This window comes from Pseudophryne corroboree, chromosome 10, assembly GCF_028390025.1.
Source record: "Pseudophryne corroboree isolate aPseCor3 chromosome 10, aPseCor3.hap2, whole genome shotgun sequence".
Classification (NCBI taxonomy): Eukaryota; Metazoa; Chordata; class Amphibia; order Anura; family Myobatrachidae; genus Pseudophryne; species Pseudophryne corroboree.
Window position 1 is genome coordinate 228,261,568 of NC_086453.1, and position 24,012 is coordinate 228,285,579.

At 43.5% G+C, this 24,012-nt stretch overlaps 1 long non-coding RNA gene and 2 pseudogenes across 1 annotated transcript in view; 2 read left to right on the top strand and 1 right to left on the bottom strand.

Moving 5' to 3' along the window:
• Nucleotides 1–24,012, bottom strand: part of LOC134965447 (uncharacterized) — a 205,381-nt gene that overhangs the window by 41,904 nt on the left and 139,465 nt on the right. The window lies entirely within an intron of this gene.
• On the top strand, nt 10,464–10,582 carry LOC134968332 (5S ribosomal RNA; annotated as a pseudogene).
• On the top strand, nt 16,991–17,109 carry LOC134968333 (5S ribosomal RNA; annotated as a pseudogene).

Here is a 24,012-nt window from a genome sequence, read left to right on the forward strand (position 1 = left end):
CAGAGCAGGAGCCCGGCGGCAGATGACTCCGTTGCCTCCCAGAGTTCTGCCTCTGATCCTGACCCAAAGACCAGTCCAGTAACATAACCAGTAGTGTGGTTTATTAAGAGTTGTAGGTACAGCCGTACTGGCTGTGATCACATTGGTTAAGGGCATGAAACAGAGCTTGTAGAGGAGCAGGATTGTCACATCTCACCAGCCGGTGAGACGCGCACAGTGTCTATTCATGGGAGACAGAGAGGCTGGTGGCATGACCACAATACATATTTACTGGCAAGCTGCTCAATCAGATTAATGATGTCACTCAGGTGCTAAAAGGGAGGGGTAGTTCTGAGTAAGAAAACCATTTTGGCATCCCTAATGCACACTGAGTGACTTCTGAAATAACACTACATAACAGTAAAATATATAGAGATCTTGGTTGCTTATATTTGCAAATATAGGGTTTAAACCCCCAGGACAATCATCAAGGTGTCTCTCTTTCACTGGGGGTCCCTAACAATAGATATGAATCCGGGGTGCGGGACCCCACCATGCCCCAACAATGATGAAAATGGGGGTGTGGCTAGCAATTGCGCTATTCCAGTGAAGCAACGCCCCCTGTCACCGAGGCCATGCCCCTTTTTCAGCTGCATGCACTGAAGGAGTCCTGCTCTTTATAATGTTATGAGGTATGCAATGTCACTCTACACAGTAACAAGATGGCACACTAGTAACTCTGGTGGCAGGGCCGAAACTAGGGGGGGGCTAGGGGGGCAGGCGACCTGGGCGCCGGATTGGAGGGGGCGCCGAGACCCCCTAACACCCGCCGCGGCACTTTTATAACGTTGAAACCCCCTTCTCCCGAGTGCCCAGCTCGGGGGGGCGGGGTTTCGCGGAATGACGCGATTGCGTCGTGACGTCACGGCGCAAACGCGTCATTCCACGAAACCCCGCCGGAGGAGGGAGAAGGGGGAGCCGCGCAGACCGGACGAGGAGGGAGAGGCGGCTGAAGAGCGGCGAGAACCGCTTCAAATGTAAGTCAGCCCCTCTCCCTTCCTCTCTCTCTCTCTCCCTCCACCACCGTCCTGCCGCAATGTGTAAAATGGGGACCTGTGCCTGCCGCAATGTGTAAAATGGGGACCTGTGCCTGCCTCAATGTGTAAAATGGGGACACTTTTTCCTGCCACAATGTGTAAAATGGGGACACTTGCCAGCGTACTGTGTAAAATGGGGACCTGTGCCTGCCTCAATGTGTAAAATGGGGACACTTTTTCCTGCCACAATGTGTAAAATGGGGACACTTGCCAGCGTACTGTGTAAAATGGGGACCTGTGCCTGCCGCAATGTGTAAAATGGGGACACTTGCCAGCGTACTGTGTGAAATGGGGACCTGTGCCTGCCGCAATGTGTAAAATGGGGACACTTGCCAGCGTACTGTGTAAAATGGGGACCTGTGCCTGCCGCAATGTGTAAAATGGGGACACTTGCCAGCGTACTGTGTAAAATGGGGACCTGTGCCTGCCGCAATGTGTAAAATGGGGACACTTGCCAGCGTACTGTGTAAAATGGGGACCTGTGCCTGCCGCAATGTGTAAAATGGGGACACTTTTTCCTGCCGCAATGTGTAAAATGGGGACCTGTGCCTGCCGCAATGTGTAAAATGGGGACACTTTTTCCTGCCGCAATGTGTAAAATGGGGACCTGTGCCTGCCGCAATGTGTAAAATGGGGACACTTTTTCCTGCCGCAATGTGTAAAATGGGGACACTTTCCTGCCGCAATGTGTAAAATGGGGACACTTGCCAGCGTACTGTGTAAAATGGGGACACGTGCCTGCCGCAATGTGTCAAATGGGGACACTTTTTCCTGCCGCAATGTGTCAAATGGGGACACTTTTTCCTGCCGCAATGTGTAAAATGGGGACACTTTCCTGCCGCAATGTGTAAAATGGGGACACTTGCCAGCGTACTGTGTAAAATGGGGACACGTGCCTGCCGCAATGTGTCAAATGGGGACACTTTTTCCTGCCGCAATGTGTAAAATGGGGACACTTGCCAGCGTACTGTGTAAAATGGGGACACGTGCCTGCCGCAATGTGTAAAATGGGGACACTTTTTCCTGCCGCAATGTGTAAAATGGGGACACCTGTCTGCCGCAATGTGTAAAATGGGGTCACCTGTCTGCCGCAATGTGTAAAATGGGGACACTTTTTCCTGCCACAATGTGTAAAATGGGGACACTTGCCAGCGTACTGTGTAAAATGGGGACCTGTGCCTGCCGCAATGTGTAAAATGGGGACACTTGCCAGCGTACTGTGTGAAATGGGGACCTGTGCCTGCCGCAATGTGTAAAATGGGGACACTTGCCAGCGTACTGTGTAAAATGGGGACCTGTGCCTGCCGCAATGTGTAAAATGGGGACACTTGCCAGCGTACTGTGTAAAATGGGGACCTGTGCCTGCCGCAATGTGTAAAATGGGGACACTTGCCAGCGTACTGTGTAAAATGGGGACCTGTGCCTGCCGCAATGTGTAAAATGGGGACACTTTTTCCTGCCGCAATGTGTAAAATGGGGACCTGTGCCTGCCGCAATGTGTAAAATGGGGACACTTTTTCCTGCCGCAATGTGTAAAATGGGGACCTGTGCCTGCCGCAATGTGTAAAATGGGGACACTTTTTCCTGCCGCAATGTGTAAAATGGGGACACTTTCCTGCCGCAATGTGTAAAATGGGGACACTTGCCAGCGTACTGTGTAAAATGGGGACACGTGCCTGCCGCAATGTGTCAAATGGGGACACTTTTTCCTGCCGCAATGTGTCAAATGGGGACACTTTTTCCTGCCGCAATGTGTAAAATGGGGACACTTTCCTGCCGCAATGTGTAAAATGGGGACACTTGCCAGCGTACTGTGTAAAATGGGGACACGTGCCTGCCGCAATGTGTCAAATGGGGACACTTTTTCCTGCCGCAATGTGTAAAATGGGGACACTTGCCAGCGTACTGTGTAAAATGGGGACACGTGCCTGCCGCAATGTGTAAAATGGGGACACTTTTTCCTGCCGCAATGTGTAAAATGGGGACACCTGTCTGCCGCAATGTGTAAAATGGGGTCACCTGTCTGCCGCAATGTGTAAAATGGGGACACTTTTTCCTGCCGCAATGTGTAAAATGGGGACACCTGTCTGCCGCAATGTGTAAAATGGGGTCACCTGTCTGCCGCAATGTGTAAAATGGGGAATGGGGACACTTGCCTGTCGTACTGTGTAAAATGGGGACACTTTTTCCTGGATATGAAATTCATGTTAGAAAAGGCAATTTTTCAGGTAAAAAAGTTCTGAAAGAGAGATATATATATATATATATATATATATAATATTTTTATTCATGTATTTATTTATTTTAATTTTTTTTATTATTATTTTTATTTATTTATTGTAAAATAATTTTTTTTTTTTTTGCCGGGGGGGGTGTCAAATGACTACCTTGCCCCGGGTGACAAAAATCCTAGTTTCGGCCCTGCTGGTGGCCATCTTGGTTAGAGAATGAAGCATCCCTGGAGGAGCCATTTTGGAGTATGCACAGTAGCGCTCTCTTAACATCTCATACCTAACTGGATTAATTTGACTTTAACTCTGTAGTTTATAAGAGAGCTGCTTTTCTGGTTAATAAATGACCAGCACACCTAATTTTATAAACCAAATGTCTAATTTAGCAAACAGATAATGTTATGTGTTATTTAAATACAGTACATTTATTGAGTTAGTTTATCTAACTGGATTTCACCCCAAACTAGTAGACACCCTATTACTCTTTTACACAGCTATATTAAAATATGTTCCTATTAAATCTTAGCTTAAAATACATGACCGTTACCCTCTCATACCCCTTATAACCTTACATGCACACCTTCCCTTCCTTGTTTTGTTTTGCTCCAACACGTTTCAGTTAATGTGCCTTTGTCATGGATCCTTGACAAAGGCATATAAACTGGCATGGTCAGATTTCATGCAACTGCGCCGTCGCACCCTGTCCCCCCGTTTTTGACAAGGAGATCCGTTCTGCAGATGTGCATAATATAATGTTTAAATATTTTAAAAAATACTTTTTCAACTTTATTAAATAAAAAACAATGTTGTTAACGCTTTTGAAGGGAAAAATCGTCAGTTAAGTGGATAAGTGCTGAAACGCGTTGGAGCAAGACACCTCGAGTGCACTACTCAGAAACCATCGAAAAACCTCCCTCTCCCAGCTGGAAAGGGAGAGGGTAAGACACCTTGTCCGCATCACTCACAGCCAATCACGGACCCCGTGACCCAGAACCAGGAATCGGTTAAGGAAACCCTCACACAAACGGAGCGCAGTGGCTGCTGCACTCCGGACAGCGGGGAACATCTGAGGACCGGCGGCCAGGGACTGAGAAGCACCAGCGGCAGGGAGGCGGAAGTTGAGCCGGGATAGGCGCACCGAATGCGCCCTTGGCGGTGAGCACAACAAGCCTGCCATCTCACACTACACCAGTCAGCACACTTTTAAACATTACAGGGGCAGACAAGCGGGACACCTCATGTAGTCAGCCCAGAACCATCTGACTTATCATCCACAATTAGGGACATCACAGGGCACATAGGTTTGTGTAATCCTATGGTAAAGGTGTAATTAAAAGTAAATCTGACATACACCCTATCAAATAGAAGTATACCATTACGGATGGTATACAGGAAAAGGGTAGTCCGTTAACTTACGTGATGTTTTGAGCAATTTTCATCCTATTTGCAATAAAGAAACATTTCATTTACATCCCTGCCATCTCTTTCATTCTTTCTCATACTCCCAATTAACTCTTGTGTCAAACAATTACATTAAACTTCCCCCCTCCCCCCTGATTATCTCAGTCAGTCTGAATCCCCCCATCCCCCCACTCCCATACCCTTTGGGAGTTGCGCTTACCATTGCAAAATATACAGAAAATGTAAAGTTACATTTATTTCATTTTTTTGTTTAAACACAACGTTTATCTCTAGTTTAGCAAAACAGCAAATTAACAGCCTTGGGCGATGTTAAAATTAGGAGGAATTTTTTTTTAACAGCACTTTTATAGGGGATGCGGTCAGCATCCCTGCGCTCTGGATGCCCACGATCATGTGACCAACGCCGGAATCCCAACACCACACGGAATCCCAGTGGAACTGTCATAGAACTCATGTGGATTTGCATGAAAAAAAAGACGAAAAAGCTGCTCCAAGTAGTATACTGGCATTGTAAGGGATTTTTCCTCCTCAAAGCTATTTTTAAATCGCTTTATACCTTCAGAAACAACTTTATTTTCTTAACAATCTAATTAAGGATATTTTAGTACTACTAGTCTAATGACTAATTTTAATGACATTTTGAGAATGCATAAAAAAAAGGTCTTTAAGGAAAAGCAACTGACATCTAATACAGGAATTGTCTTCATTAAATATGTTGTTAGGTTTACAGTTACACCATATTTACGTTACACATTATTTTACTCAACTTTCAATTTACACCCCTTTTACAGGCGCCTACACTAGTTTTATTGAAAAAACACAGGTGACCCTAAACTGCATACAAGCTTCTGTAAATATCTGTATGGCTTTCAGTCATTTTTAATGACATTAATATTTGCATTTGTTGATATATAATGATTATAAAGGGTGTGGATCATTAGATCGACAGTGTCTAGGTCGACAATGTTTAGGTCAACCACTATAGGTCGACAGTCACTAGGTCGACAGGGTTTGAAGGTCGACATGTTCTAGGTCGACAGGTCAAAAGGTCGACATGAGTTTTTTTTTGTGTCGCTATCTCCGTACAGTGACCGGGAACCCCAATTAGTGCACTGTGTCCCCTCGCATGGCTCGCTTCACTCGCCATGCTTCGGGCAAGGTGCCTCGCTCCTCTACCGCTGTGCTCAGCACAGGTTACCGTTCCCAGTCGTAGTGCGCGTGGATCGTTAAGTTTGAAAAAGTTCAAAAAAAGAAAAAATTGTGAAAAACTCACGTCGACCTTTTGACATGTCGACTTAGAACATGTCGACCTAGAAACCCTGTCGACCTTGAAAACATGTAGACCTAGTGACTGTCGACCTATAGTGGTCGACCTAAACATTGTCGACCTAGACACTGTCGATCTTCAGACCGGATCCCATTATGAAGATCCTTTAATTCACTACTAGAATTTGTGTTTTCTGGCTGTACATGTTGTAATAATAAAAATATGCCCATGGAATCTGTAGGAAATATGCCTATGCTGCTGTGAATTTGCTGGTCTTCTCTGGGTGTACTGTATGTTCCAGGGGTTTAGCCCGGACTGTGTGGTCCCCTTAGCAATTTTTAGAGTGGGCCCCTGTCCCAATGCTTCTAGAGAGACACCTCTCTGCAGTAGTTGTTAATTTTATGCCCCATAGTAGTGCCCTAGTTTATTTTCTGAACAATAGTAGTGCCCTAGTGTTTTGCACCATAGTAGTACCCTAGTTTATTTTCTGAACCATAGTAGTGCCCTACTGTTTTGCACCATAGTAGTACCCTAGTTTATTTTCTGAACAATAGTAGTGCCCTAGTGTTTTGCACCATAGTAGTACCCTAGTTTATTTTCTGAACCATAGTAGTGCCCTAGTGTTTTGCACCATAGTAGTATCCTAGTTTATTTTCTGAACCATAGCAGTACCTTAGTTAATGTTATGCCTTATAATAGTGCCCTAGTTTATTATTATTATTTTTTAAACAATTTTTATTGAAGCATCAAGTGTCGTTCACACAGACATTGTAGGGGACAAATGTTCGGTTATTAAAGACAGCAATAATGATAGACAATACATAGTGTACATAAAGTCATCAAGACAACAGAGCATATGGAAATCCATCACAAAAAAAGTTAAGATGACATATATAGGTAGTTAAAATTGCAGAGAATAGGTGCCCCGTCGTCTCCCCCATCCCCAACCCCGGCCCAAAAGAAACACATTGAAAATTGTCTGCCCCGGTTTATTTTAGAAATCGTAGTAGTGCCCTAGTTCACATTATGTCACATTGTAGGACTGCCAGTACACATTAAGAAAACACAGTACCTCAAATTCACATTATGACATACAGGAGTATATTCAATTGAAGTCGGATCCATTCTGACATTCATTTGTCAGAATGGATCCGACCTGGGCTATTCAATGCAATCTCAATTCGACTTTAAAAAAGTCGAATTGAGATGCGGGAGCTGAGACGGGGGAGAGCCGCGGGCAGACGGGGGAGAGAAGCGCTACAGCAGCGGCTATATAGCCGCTGCTGTAGCGCTGCTCTTCCCCGTCTGCCCGTGTCTCTCCCCCGTCTCCCCCCCCCGTCTCTGCCTCTCCCCCGTCTCTGCTCCTGCATCACAGCCGCCGCTCACAGCAGCGTCCACCCGGCACCAGCAAGCAAGACCTCGCTTGCTGGAGCCGAGTGGACGCTACTGTGAGCGGCGGCTGTGACACATCCTCCGGCGCTGTTCTCCCCGTCTGCCCGTGGCTTTCCCCGTCTCTGCTCCCGCATCTCACTTCGACTTTTTTTAAAGTCGAATTGAAATGGTTGAAAAGGGGGCCAAAACCGATCAACACAAGCATGTGGATCGGCAGCTATTCCGCCGATCCATGTGCTTTTCGACAAGTCAAATTCCTAAACTTGTCGAATAATTTGGGGTTAGATTGAATAGGTCGGAATCTCTTCCGACCTTAAAAAGTCGAAAACTGCCGTCTTTTTTTGACAGACGGCAGCTTTCGACTTCAATTGAATATACCCCACAGTGTCCTCAATTCATATTGTGCCACATTACAATGCTGTCCCCAGTTCATATGATGACACACTATAGTGCCTCCACTTCATTACAGTGCCCCCAGGTCATATTATGTAACATATAATGTCCTCCAGTTCATTTTAAACCACATTACAAATCAATTAGCAGGTCTAATGGTATACCTAGATACAGTGGGGATTGAAAGTTTGGGCACCCCAGGCAAAAATTCATTTTAATATGCAAAAAGAAGCCAAGGAAAGATGGAAAAATCTCCAAAAGGCATCAAATTACAGATTAGACATTCTTATAACATGTCAAAAAAAGTTTGATTTTATTTCCATCATTTACACTTTCAAAAGAACAGAAAACAAAAAATGGCGTCTGCAAAAGTTTGGGCACCCTGCAGAGTTAATACCTTGTACTGCCCCCTTTGGACAGCTGAGACCTGGCAGTGTCATGGATTGTTCTCAATCATCGTCTGGAAAGACCAGGTAATATCAATCTCAAAGGTTTTAAAAACCCAGACTCATCTGACCTTGCTCCAACAATCAGCACCATGGGTTCCTCTAAGCAGTTGTGTAGAACACTGAAACTGAGAATAGTTGATGCTCACAAAGCAGGAGAAGGCTATAAGAAGATAGCAAAGCGTTATCAGATGCCCATATCCCCTGTTCGGAATGTAATTAAGAAATGGCAGTCATCAGGAACAGTGGAAGTTAAAGCAAACCCCCCCCCCTCCCCCCCTTTCCATCCCCCCCATCCATTCTTCCCCTCCCCTCCCCCCTTTCCCCCTCTCCCCCCCCCCACTCTATCCTCCCAATCCCACCACCATTCCAAAAAACACCCCCCCATCTCACTCCTATACACAGACACATTTTCCTTTCCACCCGCCAACCAAACCCCCCCCCCTTTCCCCCCCCCCCCACATTTATAGTATTTATCTCATTATTTCACTCCAAAAAATCCACCCCCCACAATATATTTTTCCCCCCCAGTCTTTCCATAGCGATTCCCACCACCTCCATCCACGCCACTTATACACAAATATATATATATATTTACAAATATCCTCTTATAATGTCTCTAGCGTCAGAATATAACTTAGGTTAAGATATGCTGTCTCAATATATGTACATTTTATGTATCAATTTGATTATTTCTTATTTACATATATTCATAATCTATTCTTACTTATTATCATAATCTTCTATATTTCTTTTATATAATAATTTTATTTATCAATTTGTCGACTTATCTTTTCCTTATAACAATAATTGTTATGCTCATTTATATCCAATTGCCTTGTATATTTCTCATATATTTCTTCTTTCCTTTTGTGCAATGGGCCACTATTTGCAAGTTTAATAGGGAACCAATACAAATCAGAACAGCAATTCCACCTGTGCAGCAATTTGGCAACGTAGGACACACCTCCCTTTTGATTGGACATTGACCAGCCCCCTTGCAAGATAAAGCCCGCACGATCCCCTCCATGAACAGGAAGTGATCAAGCCCGGTGAACGGGTGAAACGCGTCTTCCGTTCCATACCCCACTGCCTGGGGGTGACAGCCGATTCCGGACAGCCTGAACCACGAGCCGCTCATTCTTCAGCAGCCGCTACATCAACCCGCCGCCGCCACACACTGCCGCGACGGGACTTTGAACATTGCGTCCCTTCCTCCTTCAGCCGCATCAGCCCTGCAGATATTATTGGACATTCCACCACCTGCCCGCAACGGACTTAAACAGACCACGTCTCCGTAACATATCAGGCAGACCGGTCTGCTCTGCGGCCATAACGAACTGTTCAAACTTGACAACCACTGTATCCTGCATCTTTAATATGCTTGGACTCTGATACAGACATCCCGTACTCATACAGCACTCTGCCACATACCAGTGACCGATCGCCCCCACAATTCCGGGTAATATCTGCATAACTGCAGTATTTTTCTTGCACCTTTATTTGTATTCAACTTCAGATGCTTATTTCTCAATATTATTCATCAAATCTGTTTTATGCAAGTACTCGCTTTATAGGCAGTCGGCATCCAGCGGCATTATACTGTTATCACTTAGGATATTGCTAAACCTTTGATGTTCAGTTATTAAACTGACATATTCTTTTGGCTCAGCAAATTATCAATATTTTTTTGTATCTCATATCTTTATATTATTTCAAGTTTTCATTTTCTACTATTATTATCATCTAGCATTTCTGTAGCTCTGTATACAGTGGGACATAATTAATCCCAACATATCTTGTTAGAATCGTTGATATTATTTCCTCATCTTCCCAACTGATACCATTTTGGCACAAAGGATAATAATCGGATAGCATCAAATTAATGGTGTTGCATGGTTCAAATCAACTTAATTGTCTGCTAATTGTGTACAATTTGTTCTCTATTACATCAAGCACCTACATTATAGGTACTATCAGCACCCCGCAATTAAGCAGCCTATTGACTATCAACCTTTCTCAAACCACTACATATCAGCATTGTTCTTCTTCCTTTTTTTCCTTCCTTCTTCCAACTTTTTACTTTTTTCAGGACTCTCACCACTGATTCAGGGGTAATTATCCCGGTCTAACGGTGGCAGCAGATCCCCTATTTTCCTCTCCAACTTATTCTTTTTCTTCTCCATTTTTGTGAACTCTCATCAGTGATTCTCGAGCCCTCGATATCAAATATGTCTTCTACTATCATACCACACTGGTAACGCCCGAATCCTTCCGATCTTGGAAGCTAAGCAGTGTAGGGCTGGGTCAGTACTCGAGTGGGAGACTCTTGAGGAATACTCAGTTTAGTAGAAATTCCTGGACGGTTTTGCTCAGCGTCTAACACTGACAGCAGATTCATCTTGCTTATTCTATCTTTACCCATCCTATCTGTCTCCTCATTATCACTCACAAGAGAATAAAATTGCCTCATCTTTTCAGGCCTCCAGCTGTTATTTTCGCACCCAGGCAGCTCAGAACCAATATTCAGTATTTACACTGTAATTAAATTTTGTTCTGTGTTTCCTTCTTTCCCAAAAACCCCCTTCCCCCCCCCCCTAACCCCCACCTTGATTTTTGACAGCTTACTTTACTACTATTTTACTAATTGTTGTTAATAAAATTTATATTTAAAAATTTATATTTAATTTCTACCTATTGTTTCTTCTGAGACTTTCAAACATACAAGAGTGCACCCACAAAAGAGTCTTCTTCTCTCCCTTTTTTCGCATGTTTTACCACTGACTCAGGGTGCACCACCAAACTCAAGATCAAATTAGAAAACATTGGTTTTCTCCTTGTATTTAATATTTTGGTCCAACAATATCTACTAGATACATCACTATTTTCCAGTGCGGTATACCCCCAATACATTCATGTATTCAGTACACTGAGTTAAGACTCAGCTTTCCATACCTTGCACGGATTTATATACCTTGTTATAGGATTTCTTTCCTCTTGTATAGTAGTCGTTTCTGTTACAATAATTGGTTTCCCCCCCCCCCGTTTATTGTTATATTCAAGGCAATGACAGCATTTTCATTAAAAACTGAACTAACATCCAAACGTAGAAATATAGAGGAATTTGGAGATATCTTTTCAGATACCTTTCACAATCCCAGCACTCCTAAAGATTGGAAATCTGATCTATCTAAATTACAGAAGAACCTACAAAAAAGGATTAGGCTTACCTGGGACATCACTACATTAGAAAACTACCACAAAAATAAACTGTCACCCAGAGGCCTACGACCACGTATCTTCCCCTCCTTCCCTCTGGCCACGGACAACCTAAAAACTGAATGGGAAAACAGCTTATTAAAATGTTCCAATGAACTAATTTTAATCTTGATCAAACACGACAATCTGATACTAGATCAAGTAGAAAAAAGTATTGAAGAATTGGGTCAAAACTTAGAAACCTGGGAGAAAGACCTGACTTTTCAAAACACTTTTGAAAAATACAAGAAAGATTTGGATACATATGAAACCAATATTATAGAAAGAAAACGCACCAAATTCTTACGAGACAAAAACGACTTCTCCTTAGGAAAAATCTTTCGTTGGCACTCTCCTATTCCACGTCCTAGAGGAGGACCAACTAGAGAAGATCCGAGCTCTTCTGAATTGGAATCATCATACAGTGAAGACTCCTCCACGGAACATCCCGAAGGAAGCACTCTCACCCATAGATATAACAAGAGTGAGGATCCTTTTTTAGGGAGAGGCCAACGTACCAGAGGCAGAAGCAAGCCTCAAGGCCGACAAGAAGGGGGGGGACGAAACACAGACAGAAACAAGCGAGATTGGACCACCCCAAGAACATCTCACTATCCGGTACGGACGACCAGGAAGTGATAACTACCGACAAATTGCAAATTATTAACCTCAGTACCAAAACCATTACGGAAGATCAATTAGAGGTTCTCAGTAAGGGTCTATCTTTTTCACCCACATCACCCTTTAATAGGTTTTTGTGGGAGAAGGATCTCAGACTCTTCGGTCGCAAATTATTATTAAAAAAATTCTTTGCCAAATCCTCTGTTGACCCAAGTATCATGACTCCACCACCCAGCCATTCAGGACCTTTGGAGGATCCTAGTGCATCAATCACACTACTGACCGAAGAAGATCATACGGCTATCCAGATACAGGAGGAATTGCATATGGAATCCGCTTCGGACGTTTCCGCCTCACGGAAAACAAGACCAACATGCAAACTAAAGTCCACTTTTTTCCCTCCTGACACCAACAGCCCAGAAATCAGGGTCTTTTTAGATCTAGTCTCCAAAGAATTTGATGAGATCCAAACCAACTCCCGCAAAAAATGTCTCACTAAAAATCTCAAATACAGAGAGAGACAAGCCCTCAAAGAGATTAAAACATGGACTGACACCGTTATCAAACCCTCGGATAAGGGAGGCAATATCGTTATATGGCCCACCACAATGTATGAGGAGGAAGTACGGAGACAACTTCTGGACACATCCTGCTATATCAGATTACCACTGAATCCCACAGCAAAATTTCACAAGCAATACATGCATATGATTGCAGAGGCATTTGCCACTGGGGCTATCACACAACAAGAGGCTAAGTACCTCGAGATCTCGAATCCCAGGGTACCTACATTTTACTTATTGCCCAAGATACATAAGAACATCAACAAACCGCCTGGGAGACCCATAGTGTCAGGAAATGGGGGACTCCTGGAAACCCCAAGCAAATTTCTGGATTTACATCTCAGGGACCATGTCATGACACTACCCTCCTATCTTAAAGACACCTCTGATCTCCTAAGGAAAATACATGACATATGTCTAGATGAGAACTGTATCCTAGTCACCTTAGATGTGGAAGCTCTGTATAGCAGCATTTCACACTCACAAGGGGTACAAGCCACCAAATTCTTCCTGGATATGGAAGAAAAAAATGTATTTCATGATTTCTTATGTGAAATATTGAGCTTTGTTCTCAGTAAAAACTATTTCACTTTTGGTGACCAATTTTTTCAGCAAATTCGAGGAACAGCAATGGGTGCAGCTTGTGCTCCCACATATGCCAACCTGTTCCTCGGCTGGTGGGAACAAACAATAGTCTTCAACGATGACAATCATCTTTATACAAAACATATCATCAATTGGCTGAGATACATTGATGATATCTTTGTGATTTGGGAAGGAGACGAGAAACTCCTGTTGGATTTCATAAACATCCTCAATGCAAACGATTTGAACATCTTTCTCACTCACTCAATCAGTAGAGACAAGATATCTTTTTTGGACTTGAACATCTACAAGACAACAAGTGGGACCCTGGCTACAGAACTCTTTCGCAAGGATACAGCCACAAACAGTATACTGCACCAAACGAGCTCACATTTCCCACCTACTATTGAAAACATCCCTAAGGGTGAATTTCTTCGTCTTAGACGGAACTGCACAGAGGAGAAGGTGTTCAAACAGAAGAGCAGAGAACTCATGACCAGATTACAAGCTCGGGGATACAGTAAACGCTCTCTGAAGAGAGCTCAACAATCCATTTTGAAAACCAACAGGGAATCCCTGATCTTCCAAGAAAAACCCCAAGAACCAAAAGCTGATACCAAGATTCGATTTGTAGGGACCTTTTGTCCAGAATGGCGTTTATTAAAAAAGGCCATTCAAAAACACCTACCTGTCCTACATCTGGATCCAGAGTTATCACCTTTATTGGATCCCACCTTGCAAATCAGTTGGAGGAGATCTAAGAACATTAAAGATACGCTGGTTCGGAGCCATTTCTCACGTGAAATGACCAAATCCAAACTCCCAAAGGGATCTTTTCCATGTGGGCAATGTAAGGCCTGCCCACAGATACAGATAACTGACAATGTCAAGGACAGACTTGGCAAAGATATTTCTATACAACACTTTTTTAACTGTGACACACAAGGGGTAGTCTATTGTCTAACCTGTGCTTGCAATCAACGATATGTAGGCATGACGACTAGAAAATTCAAAACCAGGATTTTGGAACATATGGGTTCCATTCGCAACTCATCATCGGATCTTCAGAAAGGCAAAAAACTAACATCAGTAGCCAGACACTACCATGCTTTACATCATGACTCACCATGTGAGATGCGCGCCTTTGGCCTAGATAGGGTCCACCTAGGCGTACGCGGTGGTGACTTAAGTAAAGAACTTATTAAGAAGGAAAGCGAATGGACTTTCAGGTTAGGTTGTCTTAAACCGTTTGGTTTGAATGAATATATCAATTACAGTGCATTTCTTTAAATAACTTCTTATCCAGTACTAATTATGTGTTGTCCCTTTTCCTCTTCCATACGCCCCTCAGCACACCCACACCTAGTACACCCCCAGCAATCACTCCTCATACACATCATACTCACCTTTCTCACTACAGCACTCTCACTCCCACCTTCATCATACAGACAGCACCACCCCTTCACTTCCAGTCCATTCACATGCACCTCACATCCAACCCACATCATAGACATAGCCTATTCCAACATCAATCACAACACACAATCCCTCCAACAATAGAAATTCACAATAATACTTCCACGCATCCATACAGCTCACCCAGTACTTACATTTGCACACCTACTCCCATCCCCTACAATTGCCCCTTCACCCCTCCCCCATTTTTTCCACAACCTCACCACACCACACCACACCACTCCCACGCCCACACAGGATCATCACCTGTGACACATCACACATTTTCCAACACCCCAACCCCAACCAAACCCCCCCCTCCCCCCCTTTCCATCCCCCCCATCCATTCTTCCCCTCCCCTCCCCCCTTTCCCCCTCTCCCCCCCCCACTCTATCCTCCCAATCCCACCACCATTCCAAAAAACACCCCCCCATCTCACTCCTATACACAGACACATTTTCCTTTCCACCCGCCAACCAAACCCCCCCCCCCTTTCCCCCCCCCCCACATTTATAGTATTTATCTCATTATTTCACTCCAAAAAATCCACCCCCCACAATATATTTTTCCCCCCCAGTCTTTCCATAGCGATTCCCACCACCTCCATCCACGCCACTTATACACAAATATATATATATATTTACAAATATCCTCTTATAATGTCTCTAGCGTCAGAATATAACTTAGGTTAAGATATGCTGTCTCAATATATGTACATTTTATGTATCAATTTGATTATTTCTTATTTACATATATTCATAATCTATTCTTACTTATTATCATAATCTTCTATATTTCTTTTATATAATAATTTTATTTATCAATTTGTCGACTTATCTTTTCCTTATAACAATAATTGTTATGCTCATTTATATCCAATTGCCTTGTATATTTCTCATATATTTCTTCTTTCCTTTTGTGCAATGGGCCACTATTTGCAAGTTTAATAGGGAACCATACAAATCAGAACAGCAATTCCACCTGTGCAGCAATTTGGCAACGTAGGACACACCTCCCTTTTGATTGGACATTGACCAGCCCCCTTGCAAGATAAAGCCCGCACGATCCCCTCCATGAACAGGAAGTGATCAAGCCCGGTGAACGGGTGAAACGCGTCTTCCGTTCCATACCCCACTGCCTGGGGGTGACAGCCGATTCCGGACAGCCTGAACCACGAGCCGCTCATTCTTCAGCAGCCGCTACATCAACCCGCCGCCGCCACACACTGCCGCGACGGGACTTTGAACATTGCGTCCCTTCCTCCTTCAGCCGCATCAGCCCTGCAGATATTATTGGACATTCCACCACCTGCCCGCAACGGACTTAAACAGACCACGTCTCCGTAACATATCAGGCAGACCGGTCTGCTCTGCGGCCATAACGAACTGTTCAAACTTGACAACCACTGTATCCTGCATCTTTAATATGCTTGGACTCTGATACGGACATCACGTACTCATACAGCACTCTGCCACATACCAGTGACCGATCGCCCCCACAATTCCGGGTAATATCTGCATAACTGCAGTATTTTTCTTGCACCTTTATTTGTATTCAACTTCAGATGCTTATTTCTCAATATTATTCATCAAATCTGTTTTATGCAAGTACTCGCTTTATAGGCAGTCGGCATCCAGCGGCATTATACTGTTATCACTTAGGATATTGCTAAACCTTTGATGTTCAGTTATTAAACTGACATATTCTTTTGGCTCAGCAAATTATCAATATTTTTTTGTATCTCATATCTTTATATTATTTCAAGTTTTCATTTTCTACTATTATTATCATCTAGCATTTCTGTAGCTCTGTATACAGTGGGACATAATTAATCCCAACATATCTTGTTAGAATCGTTGATATTATTTCCTCATCTTCCCAACTGATACCATTTTGGCACAAAGGATAATAATCGGATAGCATCAAATTAATGGTGTTGCATGGTTCAAATCAACTTAATTGTCTGCTAATTGTGTACAATTTGTTCTCTATTACATCAAGCACCTACATTATAGGTACTATCAGCACCCCGCAATTAAGCAGCCTATTGACTATCAACCTTTCTCAAACCACTACATATCAGCATTGTTCTTCTTCCTTTTTTTCCTTCCTTCTTCCAACTTTTTACTTTTTTCAGGACTCTCACCACTGATTCAGGGGTAATTATCCCGGTCTAACAGTGGCAGCAGATCCCCTATTTTCCTCTCCAACTTATTCTTTTTCTTCTCCATTTTCGTGAACTCTCATCAGTGATTCTCGAGCCCTCGATATCAAATATGTCTTCTACTATCATACCACACTGGTAACGCCCGAATCCTTCCGATCTTGGAAGCTAAGCAGTGTAGGGCTGGGTCAGTACTCGAGTGGGAGACTCTTGAGGAATACTCAGTTTAGTAGAAATTCCTGGACGGTTTTGCTCAGCGTCTAACACTAACAGCAGATTCATCTTGCTTATTCTATCTTTACCCATCCTATCTGTCTCCTCATTATCACTCACAAGAGAATAAAATTGCCTCATCTTTTCAGGCCTCCAGCTGTTATTTTCGCACCCAGGCAGCTCAGAACCAATATTCAGTATTTACACTGTAATTAAATTTTGTTCTGTGTTTCCTTCTTTCCCAAAAACCCCCTTCCCCCCCCCCCTAACCCCCACCTTGATTTTTGACAGCTTACTTTACTACTATTTTACTAATTGTTGTTAATAAAATTTATATTTAAAAATTTATATTTAATTTCTACCTATTGTTTCTTCTGAGACTTTCAAACATACAAGAGTGCACCCACAAAAGAGTCTTCTTCTCTCCCTTTTTTCGCATGTTTTACCACTGACTCAGGGTGCACCACCAAACTCAAGATCAAATTAGAAAACATTGGTTTTCTCCTTGTATTTAATATTTTGGTCCAACAATATCTACTAGATACATCACTATTTTCCAGTGCGGTATACCCCCAATACATTGAAGTTAAAGCAAGATCTGGAAGACCAAGAAAAATATCAGACAGAACAGCTCGCAGGATTGTGAGAAAAGCAAGTCAAAATCCACGTTTGACTGCACGAAATCTCCAGGAAGATCTGGCAGAAACTGGAGTTGTGGTACACTATTCCACTATAAAGAGATAATTGTACAAATATGGTCTTCACGGAAGAGTCATCAGAAGAAAACCTCTTCTACGTCCTCACCACAAAAATCAGCATTTGAAGTTTGCAAATGAACATATAGACAAGCCTGATGCATTTTGGAATAAAGTTCTGTGGACCGATGAGGTTAAAATCGAACTTTTTGGCCGGAATGAGCAAAGGTACGTTTGGAGAAGGAAGGGCACAGAATTTAATGAAAAGAACCTCTGTCCAACTGTTAAGCATGGGGGTGGATCAATCATGCTTTGGGGTTGTATTGCAGCCAGTGGCACAGGGAACATTTCACGAGTAGAAGGAAAAATGGATTCAATAAGATTCCAGTAAATTTTGGACGCTAACTTGATGCCATCTGTGAAAAAGCTGAAGTTAAAGAGAGGCTGGCTTAAACAAATGGATAATGATCCTCAACACACCTCAAAATCCACGGTGGATTACATCAAGAGGCGTAAACTGAAGGTTTTGCCATGGCCTTCACAATCTCCTGACCTCAACATAATTGAAAATTTATGGATAGACCTTAAAAGAGCAGTGCGTCACAGACAGCCCAGGAATCTCAAAGAACTGGAAGACTTTTGTAAGGAAGAATGGGCGAAGATACCTCAAACAAGAATTGAAAGACTCTTGGCTGGCTACAAAAAGCGTTTACAAGCTGTGATACTTGCCAAAGGGGGCAGTACAAGGTATTAACTCTGCAGGGTGCCCAAACTTTTGCAGACGCCATTTTTTGTTTTCTGTCCTTTTGAAAGTGTAAATGATGGAAATAAAATCAAACTTTTTTTGACATGTTATAAGAATGTCTAATCTGTAATTTGATGCCTTTTGGAGATTTTTCCATCTTTCCTTGGCTTGTTTTTGCACATTAAAATGAATTTTTGCCTGGGGTGCCCAAACTTTCAATCCCCACTGTATAGTGCAGGCCCCAAGGCTAAAGTTTGTAAGGGCCCCTATGTATATATCAATGGTGAAAAATGTATATAATACATGTAACTGTCACAGGGAAGGTGGGACCCTCTCAGCTCTGTGCCCCATAGCAGCTGCACTCCCTGCTTCTATGGTAGCTATGCCCTTGGTATGTTCCCTTATTATAAGTAAAAGCAGTTAGGTAAATTAGATTTTCTTCCCTGTTCAGCTGAGGAACTTTTCATAAAAACACAATTGACTGCTAATGATCAAATGATTTCTACCCATATAAGAGGTGAAGTTCCCAGTACGCAATGGTGATATCTTTTGGATTGATGAGCAACTTGCACAATGGAAGTATAACCTTTTATTAATAAAACCCAGAAGCAGTAGTATGCTATACAGGCTGACCATGAGTAAACATGTCTTAAATGAGTTACTGGTTCTCCCTACATTATTCAATGCAAAGTATTCAATGATTATCACATGATAAATGAGTAGCTTTCACAGGTTTAGCATTAAGATGAAATATAAACAAAAGAAAAAAAATTAACATAAACCTAATTTCTGCTGATCCCTAAATAGTGTTAATGTTGCCCTTGGTTGACACGGTCTAGCCCTGGGCTCTTTAATTAAGAATAAGCTTATCTGCTGACCCCTAAAGATGTTAGCACATGGCTGCTTTAAATGATACAAGTTTCCCAGTTACAACAGCGGAAGTTTATGTGGTGCTTATCAGGGACGTGCGGTGAGGTAAATGGCTGAGGAGGCACTGGCTAGTATTTACACACAATATATGAGCCAAAGATCTCATGTGGGCATTATACTGCTGGAAATTTGGTGAGTTTTGGCCAGAGATGGCCGGGAAAGGAAGGCAGTGGGGGCACTGCCTCACCTGTCATAGGAGATGATTCCGACCTGATCGCACGCTGCACTTCCTGGCAGCGGTGCGATCGGGTCTGGAATGCGCATGCGTGGCGTGCGCATTGCACACGCGCGACGTTGCCCGGCAACAGCCGTCATCAGACAACGACGCTGACTACGAAGAAAACGGTTGCAGCGGCGACCGCAAGAAGATTGACTGCAGGAAGGCGTTCTGGGGCAGCAACTCACCGTTTGGAGCCATTTTCGGGGAGTGGTAAGAAAAACGCAGGCGTGTCCAGGCGAACAGAGGTCGGATGTCTGACGTCAAAGCCGTGACCCTCATCGCTGGACACGTCGCACAGAGTAAGTATGTCCAACCCTGGTCTTGTTTTGTGTGAAACTTTTTTAGCATAGCAGGGCTGCACAAGCGATCGCAGCCCTGCTATGCTAAAATACACTCCCCCATAGGCGGGGATTTAGTTGATCGAACCAGCAGCAAAAAGTTGCTTGGTGCGATCAACTCGGAATGAGGACCATAGATTTGTTACTCCAGAGTTTTGATTATAAAAATGCTTAGAATAACGTAATGTATTTTTCATATACTTTATATAGTGAAAACTGTAGCGTATAATGGGGGTAATTCCAAGTTGATCGCAGCAGGAATTTTTTTAGCAGTTGGGCAAAACCATGTGCACTGCAGGGGAGGTAGATATAACATTTGCAGAGAGAGTTAGATTTGGGTGTGGTGAGTTCAATCTGCAATCTAAATTGCAGTGTAAAAATAAAGCAGCCAGTATTTACCCTGCACAAAAACAAAATAACCCACCCAAATCTAACTCTCTCTGCACATGTTATATCTGCCTCCCCTGCAGTGCACATGGTTTTGCCCAACTGCTAAAAAATTTCCTGCTGCGATCAACTTGGAATTACCCCCAATGTACATTAGTATGACAGGAAAGGCTCGGCCTTACCTCTCTGCATGTCACTGGTGCTTGTTCACTTTTGTTGTGACAGATAGAAATAAAGGCAAACAGCTACTGTACTAGGTAAATAATATTCCGCTCATAAGATGCTGAATGCCATGTATTTAAATGTCTGTTTATCGAGCATTTTTGCTGGAAAAGGGGGTTAACAGTGTTCTCTGCATGTAAGACACCACAGAGCAAGCGGAGCTTTTTGCAGTTTGAGCCAAAACCATAACAGACAGCGCACGAGCAAAGGGCCCACATGGAAGAGATAATGTCCTGGTGACTTCGCTGTCTGCAGAAACTACAGTGAGCTAACGCCCCATTTATCAAAGTGCATGTAGTGCGTGTAAAATATTGTGTTATTTTGTTTCTGTTGTCTACTATTTATCATGTGTGATCTCCCATGTGAGCGCAATTGTTGTTGAAGCAGCGATGGCGAATGAAGAAGGGGTGTGGTTTTTTTTGCAATTTTGCGCATGCGACGTCTGTATTAATTTTCTGGCAGATGCTCAGTCTCGATTTCCGGACGCTGCAGACATCTTGGGAGACATACCAAGATGGGTTGGAGCTGGTTGCTATTGTACAATTGGCATACAATTCTAATAATGAGTATGTAGAAAACATAGGTATAGGGGTGTTATAAGGTATGTATTGATGAAAGTATAAATATAAAGAATGTAAAAAAAGCCCTTTGGGCACATAGGCAAGATTTCCACTTTAAACAATGCTTGAGTGTATTTACCGTAGAACACATCTTATGCTGTATGATGCAATTAGGACAGGTAGAGACACAGCATCATTTGGCTTGCGATAAACATGTCCTGGGGCTCTGTTTAGTGTAATTCAAGAGAAAGACATGAAACTTACAACAACAAATGTGAAATGAAACCTATCCACAGCAGTTTTTCCCCCCTCAAGGGACTAAAGTTATCCACCTACAAAATGAATTCAAATCCTCATAATTATTTTTTTTATGGGTATTAGATTATTAACTGATCTGTACTGTAGGTCTGCAAAGTATTACCACAGTGCAGGGGCATAAGAGTGTATTGATGATGAGCCCCATAACAAATCGTATGTAGGGGCCTACTGTGGCAATGCCGCTGGTATCTCCTGGGACCCCCACTCTGTGCTGAAATGAGCAGAGTGAGGCCACTACTGTGCATGGGTGTAGTATGGCTGACCGGCGGTCTCCTGTCCGCCGGTCAGCTTACCCTGTGCATGTGCGGTCTGGATTGTGTACCCCTGTGCATGCACCGTTCAAAGGAGAAATTCACTTTGGCCGAAAAGAGCCTAGGGAGTGCAGCAGGTGTCTTTGTGGGGGTGATAGTGCAAGGGCATTGGTGGAGGGAGAAATAACTAATCTCCAGGCCATCTAGCGGCCACACCCATGGTGGTTCCGCTACTTCCACAGAGCATCTAGAGTTAAAACAAGCAAAAGCCTAAGCTAAGTCTTCCACATTATTGACCACCATTTATCATGCAGTTAAAAGTGTTGCACAAAATGGCGTTTTCTGTCGCCGTGGTATAGTGGCTGTGTGCTCATCTATTTATGAACAGCCTATGCCACGGCAAGCAGAAGTGTTTTCTGTATTGTCAGCGCTGATGTCTACACTGCATCAGCTCTGACGAATGAACTGTTTCCACGGATTGTCTTCCTACCGCGCATGCGCCATTTTATGCTAATTCCCGGCACATGCGCGGTAATGATTTCCCGACGCGGTGGCCATTACGGGATCCGGACTGCATGATGATTATTCATAAAAATAAAACAAAAAAATTAATATAGCAAAGAAACATCACAAAACAAAGAAATAACATTCGTTTAATTATAAAAACAATTTACAAATAAAGCCTGCATAATACTCACTAAAGCTAATATTAATGAAAAATAACATTAACAGAACACACACACGGAGGAAACCTCAGCAGACGTCCTAAAAAGAGAGACAGCCTGTCAAATATGCCGCCGAACGGGACTGCCTGATTGAACTGTCACCATAGAAACCCAGCAGAGGCAAGGCATGCCGGGAAGACTTCCGGGAGACGGGGACAGCACCGGCGAACACTGCATTAGCTGTGAATTAACAGGAGCCAGAAGCAGTTGAAGCCAGTTCAGGTATGCAAGCGCCATTTTGGGAAGGTAGCGTCTAGTTTACCTTCTTGGAGAGGACCTTTCCCATAACCCCCTGGGTCCATGTCACAATCTATTTGGAATAGTAAAGTGTGGCGAGCAAAGCGAGACACCAAGCCCGAAGTGTGGTGAGCAAAGCGATCCTGCGAGGGTCCAATGCTGCATAGAATTTTGTTTTTTACCCCAAACGAACGGAGAACGAAGAAAACATTTAGGTGCTGTAAGGGCGGAAGTTCTCTCCTGCCCTCTCGTTTTGTCATTTCCAGGTCCTGAGCATGAAGGTAACATAGACACAACCATTTTGGGAATAGCGCTTGTTCATCAATAAGGACAGCAATACACACCAAAGGGGTGGACGGTATCCCGATAGCGCTGCATGTTACCATCGCTATCAGGATTGATAAATGGAAAAACAGCCTATGTATCCCCAAAAACGGGTTTCCAGACAGGAAACTCGTTGATAAATGGGTGCCATTATTTGCAGTGCTAGTAAATGATAACTAAACCCCAAAACTTAGATTTTCACATGCTAACCATGAATGTAAAATGTGCTGTTCACCTCAAAGTTGAATTTCCACTGCACTCTGTTAGATAATAAAGTATTCCTCCCTCATACTGCAGGTAAAGTTCCTCTAACAATGTTAAGACAGGACCCTAATGGCATATGATGAAGTTATAAAGCTGAATTGGCAACCATTAGAACGGGTGGTCTTCAGTTTGCCGGCTGTTGGGATCCTGGCGCACAGTATACCGGTGCCAGCCGGTATACCGACACCTTTTCTCCCTCTTGGGGTCCCCTGGAGGGAGAATAGGTAGCGTGCACCGTACCCGCAGCATGGTGAGCGCAGCGAGCCCGCAAGGGGCTCATTTGCGCTCGCCCAACTGTCGGTATGCCGGTGGTCAGGATTCCAGCGCCGGTAAGCTGGCCGCAGGGAGCCCGCCCGCCGGCATACTCTACTACACCCCATTGGAACAGCTGTGACATCACCAGCCCTGCCCCATCCAAGGATGGCCCACAGACACATGCCAGTGTTTCTTTAGTCATCATGTAGTTTGCCCATACACATTGTTTATCATACGTCTACAGAGTGGTTGGCTAATGAAAATCCCTAAGCACATTCCTCTTCAACAAATCACCTCTTTATCCAGACAGTGTCACAACTGAGGGCCTGAGCTGACGGGAGGCAGCCTCAGTTGTAGGGGCTGAGATGTAACGGAACCTGGAAGGTTGTATCAGACCCCTAGACATGTAAGTAACATGTAGAATAACTGCCCGAAGGCGTGACCACGACAACCAG